The sequence below is a fragment of the Vanacampus margaritifer genome, chromosome 7, assembly GCF_051991255.1.
Source record: "Vanacampus margaritifer isolate UIUO_Vmar chromosome 7, RoL_Vmar_1.0, whole genome shotgun sequence".
Taxonomy (NCBI): domain Eukaryota; kingdom Metazoa; phylum Chordata; class Actinopteri; order Syngnathiformes; family Syngnathidae; genus Vanacampus; species Vanacampus margaritifer.
The window spans coordinates 4,821,587-4,832,777 of record NC_135438.1 but is presented as its reverse complement, the minus strand read 5'-3'; the positions used below and the strand labels follow the sequence as shown (position 1 = coordinate 4,832,777).

The 11,191-nt window shown below is 40.3% G+C and overlaps 1 long non-coding RNA gene across 1 annotated transcript; it reads left to right on the top strand.

Annotated features, from left to right (window-relative positions):
* The first annotated feature begins 2,745 nt into the window (after positions 1–2,745).
* On the top strand, positions 2,746–3,519 carry LOC144055185 (uncharacterized). Its single transcript, XR_013294784.1, has 3 exons — positions 2,746–2,793; positions 2,917–3,045; positions 3,128–3,519. It is a non-coding gene; the product is annotated as an uncharacterized LOC144055185 (long non-coding RNA).
* The last annotated feature ends 7,672 nt before the right edge of the window (positions 3,520–11,191 follow it).

Sequence of the window (11,191 nt, the reverse complement as noted above, 5' to 3'; positions counted from 1 at the left end):
TCAAACGAACCCCCGCCCTTGCACCCTCCTTTTCCCTTGCACGGCTACTTTTGGCGATGTCTCGCTTTCCCATCAAACACACCCTCAATACCAGCGACTGCTTCATCTGTCAAGCGCACCGGTGATAAATCCCGCCGCTAGTGCACGCGTGGGTGGTACGTATGCCGTTTTTTTCCTTGGGTGGTCAATTTTGGAGAGAGTCCAAAGGTGTGTAATTTAAAAGGGCATTTTCATCCAGCCTATAAAATCGACACGTGGAGGGGTAAGGAGCCAGATATTATATGACGGGATTTTATATTGTAGCCACCTGGCAGGTGAGCCAAAAGGTTGGGAATTATACGCTAGTAAAGAGCATTTCCATTTGGCAGTGTTGGATTGCCTTTTGTGGATTGCAGGGAGAGCACGGCAATGTCATGTTACTAGGATAAAAATAATTGATGATGTTATGAGATTAAAAAGTTGTAGTTTAATTAAAGTCGTGCTGTTACGGAATAAAGTTGTACAAAGGAAGGATTGCTAACAGAACTAGACAAAGTGCAATTTCTGCAAAAAAATTGCGTGGGGATGCTGACAAGCGGAATGCAGGTGCTTAAATACTTTCAGTGAAATTATAATCCATCTCCTGATGTGATAGTCAGTTAGTATCGAATCATCGACTGTACTACAATGTGGGCCGAACAGGGTTTGAACCCAGGTTTTCTATGGTGGAAGGCAATTGCTCTTAGCACTGAGCTAACTTGACTTGGCTAATGGCGTACATTTATTTTTTCAGTGAAATTATAATCCATTTCCTGATCTGATAGTCAGCTGGTATACACGTACTGTATATCACTTAGCATAATGACCATAAATATATTTGCAATGTACAGTTGGAGGTGGGATTCGAACCTGCGACCTCCTGGTTACTGGACAACGCACATTACAAACTGCACTACTGAGCAGCATCAGACAAGTGGTAACAATGATGAATTGTTATGTATGGAAGTGGACGTAGAAAGTGGGAAAAATTTCAATGTCTGTCCCATTGAAAATGAATGGGGAAAAATTTATGTTTAACAATAAATTGTGCCAATACCGTAATTCATGTGACACCAGATGATATAAATACCCTGGGAGGTATGAATTCGAAAGTATTATGCGTGAGTTATTACGCGGCAAAAAAAAAGTGTGGAGAATAAAAATCACAACAACATGTGAAAATGCTTCAGCATAGTCAAGTCATAATGTAACAACTTGTTCAAGAAAGTGGCAGTGTTATGTGACTTACACTTGCAGGGGGGTAAGTAGGGTATGTGGGCAAAGGGGTCAGGGGTGGCCTGGTGGGGTTCTGGAGCCAGTGGGCCCTCACCATTGTCCAGAGCTGGAGGGGGCCCAAGGGGGGGCTGAGAGTATTGATGCCCAAGGTATTGCCTTCACTTATGGTTAAGGGGGTTAGCAATACATGTGTGTGTGTGTGTGTGTGTGTGTGCGTGGACCCCACAAGGGGGGCGGGCGAGGAAAAGTAATTAGAGATGATATAAGGCCAAAATGGAGGAAATTGATTAAAGGGAATGAGTGACTAGGAAGTATGTCAAGGGTCTTTGTTTCCCCTTCAATTAAAGTGAAATGTCTCCGTGGTATTTGCTGCATATGGCGTGTGGGTGGGGGTGGGGGTGGGGGTGGGGGGTGGGGGGTGATGGATGGACTCGACGTAGTGGCTCGCAGGGAGGAACACACAATCATAGTTTAGCCGACATATTGTCAAAATATAAATATGTTTGCTAAAAATGTTGTATTTTCAACATAGCCATCCAGGTCAGGGAAATCTATAAAACTTCATTCGAGGCAACTGGATTCTTCTTGTTTGTTGATTTTTTTTTTGTCTATTTCTTGTTTTCACAAAACTATCGTCAGTTATGTTATTAACTTGCTTTTACTTGGCTATGCCTCTGAATGCGCATTAAGCCCCCTTCTCAATTACTGTTGACGCTACCATCCGTATTTACTGTTGTGAGTCCATTTCAAAAATGTTCTTTTGAGGGTGAGTGCTTCAGGAGGGGTCATGGGGGATTTATCGTGGACTCCGACGGGACTTGATTGTGTGTTTTGAAAAAAAAAAAAAAAAAACATTTATTAAATTTTTTTAAATTGATTTGTTGTTTTTTTTTTTTTTTAAAAAAAAGGAGAGCAATGATGATGTCAAATCGAATGAGCTCTCCTGTAAAAAAAAAAAAAAATTGATTGTGTGTTTTGAAAAAAAAAAAAAAAACATTTATTAAATTTTTTTTAATTGATTTGTTGTTGTTGTTTTTTTTTAAAAAAAAAAGGAGAGCAATGATGATGTCAAATCGAATGAGCTCTCCTGTATAAAAAATAAAATAAAAAATTGATTGTGTGTTTTGGGTCGGCGCTTGTTGTTCAATAAGCTTCCCACTTCAAAGCACCGCCTTCAAAGTCCAGGTAGTCATTTGGATGGCTAATTGTTGTCTTAGGACACGCCTCAGCGACATTCAGTGTTTAAAGGGATACTTGACCTTTTGAGCCATTTTTAGCAGTGAAAAGTTCATATTTTATCCAGAATTAATTTGAGACCTTCATTATTTTTCATGTACAATTAATACTTTTAAAAACTATTTTTTTTCACTAGCTGTCGACTGAAGATGACATCACCTGCGCTGAGGAAGTAGGTAACGACCAATCATGTCTCACCTGTTTCTGGTGAGTAAAATGAGCCATGATTGGTCGTTACCTACTTCCTCAGCGCAGGTGATGTCATCTTCAGTCGACAGCAAGCGGAAAATTTTGTTTTTAAAGGTATTAATTGTACTTGAAAAATAATGACGTTATCACAATATAGACAAAATATTAACTTTTTACTGCTGAAAATGGCTCAGTGAGTCAAGTAACCCTTTAAGCTCGAATGGGTGTGCGTTGCAGATGTGGACGAGTGTCGCCGACTGTCCTGCCCGCTGCACCGGACGTGCGAGAATACATTTGGCAGCTTTGTGTGCGTGTGCCTCGAAGGCTTCGTGATGGGCACGCGACACGGAGCGGTGCAATGTCGAGGTGCTGCAATATGTGACAATTATATACGTATATATATATTAAAATCGGAATATATCTTTATATTTTTTTTTCTTTTTTTTAGTTTCTGTCTAGTTACTGTCAGTGTCTGCATGCCTTCATTGGCGATGGACACACCTGCCGGGCCCAGGAGGGACACCCAGTCCAAGCCTGCCTTCTACTTCAATTACAAACTCTCCAGAAGGACCAAGAACGGTCCAAAACCTTTTTCGTCTTCTTCGGAGATCTACAACATTGCCAAACGGAGGTCAAGACCCAAAATGTGACAGGTATTCTCGGCACTCAGATCAAAAGCTGCTGGACTATTTTGAAAGGTATTGTAAAACACTGGTGTCTTGGGCACTAAACCTAAAAAAAAAAAAAAGTCACACATTATGAAAGCTACATTTTTCAACTCAGTTTTATGGCAATTGTAAAAAATAATAATAATAATAATAAAAAAAATGGTTCCATACATGGAAGCCAAACGCTCCCCTGAACCATTACTTTGAAACCCTAACTATATTAAAACACAGTGATCCATTTTTTATGGCTGATCCCCCCCCCCACCACCACCACAAATTCAATTATATGCCAACTATAAAAAAAATAATAATAATTTTAATGGTGATGCTGCATGAAAGCCACACATCTATTTCACGTACAGGTTTATTATAGTTTTGGGATTTTCATTTTAGTTCGTTTTTATTTCATTTTCACTTTTTCACATTTCACATTTTCACTTTGAATTAGTTTTTACTTTTCAGTGTGGTTCACTTAGTTTTTATTAGTTTTAGTTATTTAAAAAATGATAAATTTTTCTTTACTTTTAGTTAGTTTCGGTATTATTTTTTTTTAAGTGTATTATTTGTGCGCAATAATTAATAAACACTATGGTAAAATGAAAAAAAAAACACATTTATTTCTGAGTTGAATGAAAAAGCAGGCAAGCCGAGCCTTTGGAGTCAAAAGTCAAGTACGCAAAATTGTGGCCTAGGAGCGACGTGATCTGAAGGTGCTTTTCTATTGGCTGCTGCTAGATGACGTCACTTCCGTGAGACACACTTTCAAACGTCCTTATTCCGGTTAATATCAAAATAAATATACTTAAAATCACATTTAAAATCATCCCCAAAGGCTCATTTCGCTATAATTATAGTTAGTGTTTTGTAAACATAAAATGTAGTTTCAGTTATTTTTCATTTTTTTTAAAACAATTTTTATTCTATTTCATTAAACTGTTTCGTTAACTCAAATAACCTTGGTCACGAATGGAAAAAAAAAATCGGGAATGGTTTTACGGTAAATCCACACCTTGTGCTATTTTCAACATACTGGAAATGTTTTTATTATGCCCAATCTAATCTCTAATAAAAACCAAAAGTCTTTTTAAACATCAGTCTGGGGACTTTTCATACCTCGCCGTCGTCTGCCACGGGCGGGAATGTTTTAGGAAGTCAGGTGCAAGCCAGCTGGACTTACGAAAGAAAGCCAGGGACGGAGCGTAGACAGGTCAGACGCGCCCGCCGACCGGGAATCTCCGTCTGGAAGGCTCTTCCTGTGTCGGGAGAGCAGCGATGATTGTTTCATGTTTCATCCTGGGTCAATTGTTGGCTTTCCTTTCGCAAAGACACTATGAGGGAGGTTCAACAGCTTGACAAAAATCAAGTAAACAAAGTGTAGAATCCCAATAGGAGGGGAAAAAACGTATATGTAAAAATCTCCCAAGCCTTTGAGCAAGATACTGAACCATCAGTTGCTCCTGATGGGCTATCGTCATTAGGTAAATGAGGAGACGGTGTTCAAGCTTGCAAACTGCATTAATGTATGTCCAACATATCAATATTTACTCATTCACTGCCATTGACGACTATAGACGTCAAAAATTCATGGGAACAATTTCTATTAGTTTCTTTTTTTTTTCATTTAATTTCATTTTTTTAATGAAAACCTAGATTTTTTATTGTACATTTATAACAGATAAAAATGATCATGCGATTAATTACGCCCCTTATTTTTATTTATTTTTTTAGTTAGGCCCGTCAGGCAATTACATTTTTTAATTGTAATTAATCACATGACTTCACTTGTTAACTAACGATTAATCACAAATTTTATATCTGTCCTAAATTTACAAAAAATTTTTTGTAGGTTTTCATACTCTTGTTAACAAAAGGCGGGATTTTTTTTTAACTAATGTTACAAAAAAATGCATTTTTGACGTCTTTAGCCGTCAATGGCAGTAAATGAGATAATAACAAATTACGGCGGAATTCCGTTCCTACGCCTGGCGAATTTCGACTTAAGTCGGATTTCCCCGTTAAAGTCCATAATTACATCAAAATACTTTGTACAGTAATTTTTTTTAAAAAAACATACTTGCACAACCCGGAAGGTGCGACGCCAATATTTCGTTTTTTTTCTTCGCACGGACATTCATTGCTAGCAGAGCGTAGCTAATGGAAACTTCAACACGAAAATATGACGCGCCTGATGGCGAGCCGACCTGCTTGATGGACGTCCGTTGCTGGAGGCAACTTTAAAATAGCGTGATTGCTTTGGGCACAGGCACCGTAAAGCCGAAACGACGTAGCTCGCGTACCACGTAACTCAAGGACTCCCTTGTAACAACAACAATAAGTGTAATGAGAGGTGCTGTTGCTAGGGGGCGTCACATTCTGCTGCTTGTTGGGGGTCTCGCGGTGAGAACAAGCAGCTGCCGGAGGGCCCTGCCACTGACCCTATTCATCCCAACAGCAGGTGTCACAACGTGTCCCGCCTCACGCACACACGCACAGTCAGAAAACCTGCGTGTGAGTCAGGGTTGGGGGGCAGGAGGAGACGGGGTTTTGGGGGGGAGACCTGGAACTACTTACCGAGAACAAAGAGGCAAATCAGGGAAAAATGCAGCCTCCTCGAATAAATCTCACCACAATGCTGAGAAAAGTCCCCAGCGCGCCCTCAGAAAAAAGCAGGAAAAACCTGGTTTCTTTCTGCCCAAAGTGTCTTTCCAAAAGGCAGAAATAGAAAACATTTTAGATAAAAGCAAGCAGGCAGCCCCCCCACGCACACGCCCCTCCCTCGCTGAAAAGGACCTCACACCAAGACAGGGTGTAATTCTGACCAGAAAACTGCTTTATTTACCCGGGAAGGGAAAAGAAGAAGAAAAAAAAAGCACTTAGACAACAAGTGGTGGGTGCGCGACACCGCAAGATGGAAATGTCTTGTTATTCTCTGCTCAACTGTCGAAAATGCACCAAAATAAATTGACATTAACAAAAAAATCACCCAAATAATTATACCGTATAAAATGTATTCTAATGTAAATATATAACAATTTATACCAAAATAAATGCATAAAATTAACATCATGTAAAATGTATGTCTTAATAATTTAATCAAATAAAAACTAATATGAACGCGACAAAAATATACAGAGTTGTTACAAAAGTTCTAATTTCTCATTTTAAAAGGCAAAATGTACTGATTTTTTTAAAAAGTATTAACCAAATGTTCATCATTTATCACACTGATTTTGAAATATTGTTGCGTGGTTACTCGTTGCTGGGCAGAGTTTGTGGGACTACAATCCCTCATGGCCTAATTAAAAAAATTAGTTTAGCCTACAAATCAGTTCCCAATGACAAAAAATAAATAAAAATTCCATTAGCTTTTTGTGGTTTCGTTACAAAAAATGTTCGCGAAAAAGCAAAACACATTCATGACCTTAAGTCCCAACACATTTAAATGTGAGAGTTTTTTTGCTTCCATAGCTCAGGGGTCGCCAACTCCGGCCCTCGAGGGCCCCTATCCTGCACGTACCAAGCTGATCACTTGAATCAGGTGTGTCGGAGGAGGGAAACATCGAAAACAAACAGGACTCTCACCCTTGAGGACCGGGAGTTTGACACCTGCGCTTGAGTGGTCACTTGTTGCTAGGCAGAGTTTGTGGGACTACAATCACACATCAGAGGCCCTCATGGCCTAATTAAAAAAAAATAGTTTAGCCTACAAATCAGTTCCCAATGACAAAAAAAAATAAAAATTCCATTAGCTTTTTGTGGTTTCGTTACAAAAAATGTTCGCGAAAAAGCAAAACACATTCATGACATTAAGTCCCAACACATTTAAATGTAAGAGTTTTTTTGCTTCCGTAGCTCAGGGGTCGCCAACTCCGGCCCTCGAGGGCCCCTATCCTGCATGTACCAAGCTTGCTGACGAGCTGATCACTTGAATCGGGTGTGTCGGAGGAGGGAAACATCGAAAACAAACAGGACTCTCACCCTTGAGGACCGGGAGTTTGACACCTGCGCTTGAGTGGTCACTTGTTGCTAGGCAGAGTTTGTGGGACTACAATCACACATCAGAGGCCCTCATGGGCTAATTAAAAAAATTAGTTTAGCCTACAAATCATTTCCCAATGACAAAAAAAATAAATAAATTCCATTAACTTTTTGTGGCTTAGTAACAAAAAATGTTCGCGAAAAAGCAAAACACATTCATGACATTAAGTCCCAACACATTTAAATGTGAGAGTTTTTTTGCTTCCGTAGCTCAGGGGCCGCCAACTCCGGCCCTCGAGGGCCCCTATCCTGCACGTACCAAGCTTGCTGACGAGCTGATCACTTGAATCGGGTGTGTCGGAGGAAGGAAACACCGAAAACAAACAGGACTCTCACCCTTGAGGACCGGGAGTTTGACACCTGCGCTTGAGTGGTCACTTGTTGCTAGGCAGAGTTTGTGGGACTACAATCACACATCAGAGGCCCTCATGGGCTAATTAAAAAAATTAGTTTAGCCTACAAATCATTTCCCAATGACAAAAAAAATAAATAAATTCCATTAACTTTTTGTGGCTTAGTAACAAAAAATGTTCGCGAAAAAGCAAAACACATTCATGACATTAAGTCCCAACACATTTAAATGTGAGAGTTTTTTTGCTTCCGTAGCTCAGGGGCCGCCAACTCCGGCCCTCGAGGGCCCCTATCCTGCACGTACCAAGCTTGCTGACGAGCTGATCACTTGAATCGGGTGTGTCGGAGGAAGGAAACACCGAAAACAAACAGGACTCTCACCCTTGAGGACCGGGAGTTTGACACCTGCGCTTGAGTGGTCACTTGTTGCTAGGCAGAGTTTGTGGGACTACAATCACACATCAGAGGCCCTCATGGCCTAATTAAAAAAAAATAGTTTAGCCTACAAATCAGTTCCCAATGACAAAAAAATAAATAAAAATTCCATTAGCTTTTTGTGTCTTAGTAACAAAAAATGTTCGCGAAAAAGCAAAACACATTCATGACATTAAGTCCCAACACATTTAAATGTGAGAGTTTTTTTGCTTCCGTAGCTCAGGGGTCGCCAACTCCGGCCCTCGAGGGCCCCTATCCTGCATGTAGCAAGCTTGCTGACGAGCTGATCACTTGAATCAGGTGTGTCGGAGGAGGGAAACATCGAAAACAAACAGGACTCTCACCCTTGAGGACCGGGAGTTTGACACCTGCGCTTGAGTGGTCACTTGTTGCTAGGCAGAGTTTGTAGGGCACAATTGTGACCGTTTGACAGGCCAATTGAAAAATGGCTTTACTGAACTGCTGTTATTAAAAAACATAAGGATTACAAGACCTAAATGATGGCTCTGTATTACATATAAAGGATTTGTTTATACGAGTACATGAAAATGAAGGGTCTCAAAGTAGCAGTCACTTTGGTCACGGGGGGAATAATCAAAGCTTCCTGTTATGGTAGAGGCGGCCGTGCCCTCTGAGTCACTTTTAAATCACATTATATGGGCTCCACACGCACTCCTGTGTGACCCCGTCCTCCCCCTAGGCCCCCAAAAACACACTCAAACATCAAGCTACCGTTTATCAGTGACCTTAATTCATGTCTCCAATCCGCATGATGTCTTTGAAGTGAACACACAACTTACCCCCCGCAGCTGCACGGGCGGGGGGACATGAAAGACGGAGACTTGACCTGACCGGAATTCACCGCGAATAAATCGTTCTTCATATGAGAGCCGCGCCGCCTTGTTCGGGGGACGGGATTATCCCGGATGAAGCAGGAAAGATTTCCCCCTGCTTAAGCTACGGAGGAATGCCCCACTCAGGACAAGGTGAAGGAAGTGAGAGCGACCAAAGGAGTGCACTTTAGTCTTCCTTTTGTGCGCCAATTACCAGGGAAGAAATTGCTGGTGTTTCCGCTTTGCTCTTGCCAGGAGATCCGTGTTGAGCTCGATGGAAAACAGGAAGAAAAATGAAGCCTGTGGAATTAATTTTTTTTTTTAAAGCAATAACATTACAACCGAAACTTAGTATGGGCACTTGTTGCTTGGCAGGATTGGCGGGGCATGACAAAGAAAGCAAAGAAAGGACAAGGAAAGGTGGCAGGATCCGGAAGTCAACGAGCAAAGAGGAGATTTATTGAAGTCTTGCGATTTAGACGGAAATCTTGCCGGATTTACTGAAGTCTCACAGTGATGATCTTTTCTGGCTATACTGAAATCTTGCAAGATATTCAATAGGGGTGGGAATGTCTCACGATTCAATTCGATTCCGATTTTTGGGCCTGCGATTCGATTAAGAATCGATTTTCAATCAAGAACTTGAAAATGATTTTTGCTTCAACCTATAGATGTGCAAGGAATTGTAATGATCGACTCCAGTCTGACTCGCTGATGCTAATTAGCGCGCTACTCGCGGCAGTTTTATCACTCAAAAGAACGGCTCCACGCTGCAAAAAAAACAACTTTTTTGTCATGCTGGCAACCATCAAAAAGGGGTCCGTCGCCACCCCCTGGCAGTTTTTCAGAACCCCGAAATCACACCCGCTGATAGCCCATTCCTTGTCAGTAGTGAGGGGGGGCGGGGGGTTTGCGGGAACGTGTTACGTTACCTTCATGTGCACTTTGGCCCACCCCGATCTCAGCGGCACGCTCCAAACCTCCTCGCATGGATTGTTTGCTTTCACATCAACGGACTGACAGGCAGTGTTTACACACAAACACCGTTATTGTTGATATGTTATGTGATTGCTGGACCACAATGAACTACGCAAATTAAACCCAAAAAATAAAACCAAACCACTGCATTGTTGAGGTTTTGATAATAGCAGATATATGACTCTTCACTTGGCCTCCGAGTATGCACGTTGAGCATTTTTATTGGTATTAAAATGACAGCAGTGTTTACATCATTTGGCGAACTGTGTTGGATTTTCCAGTGTTTTTGTTAGGAGTCCAAGCAGGTGCTTGCCAACAAGAGCAGAGCAGAATGCTCCCTTTTGGAGCAGATTTTGCAGGTACGACACTGACATCTTGTGGACGTCAGCGGGTGGTGCATATCGTCACCACCATGAACTCCGGTATATATATATATATATATATATATATATATATATATATATATATATATGTGTGTGTGTGTGTGTGTGTGTGTGTGCGCGCGTGCGTGCGTGCGTGGTTTTTTTTTAATGCTAAAATGTTGTAGTTTTCCATAAGATGTCATGATTTTCTAAATTAATTGAATTTAAATTAAATAGTGCTGTAAATGACTATAAAATAAATATAAATATGCAGATTTATAATCTTACAAAATATATCAGATTTGACAGAGTCTGGAAATAAATTATATATATTTTTTTTTACTTGAAAATTAAACTTTATTTATTTTGAAATGTGGTATGCCCTATCTATTCTCACAAACTATTAAAGAAGAAGAAAGAAAATATACATAATCCGGAATACTAAAATTAACTCAAGTTATGAATGAATTCTATAAAACACTGATCAGGTAAAGTAAATTAAATTCATCCACTGCCATGTGAGGACTGTATTCAATCAAAAGTACTGATGTCATCTTGCCACAAGATGGCGGACTAGACAAGTCAGTGGATTATGAAAATTGGCTTGCAAGTACAGTAAATGGCTTTATAAATGCTCTGATTTTGCATAGTGCAGTGGACCCTGCATACTCACTGTTCGGCACCCGTGTTTTTACCCATTCGCGGAATTTTTTTCCCTTTAAAAAAAAAATATTGTTTAACTCATTCACTGCCATTGACAGCTATAGACATAAACAATTCATTTTAACAATTTCTTATTAGTGTAACATATTTTTCCATTTTTGTTAACAGAAGTATGAAAACCTTT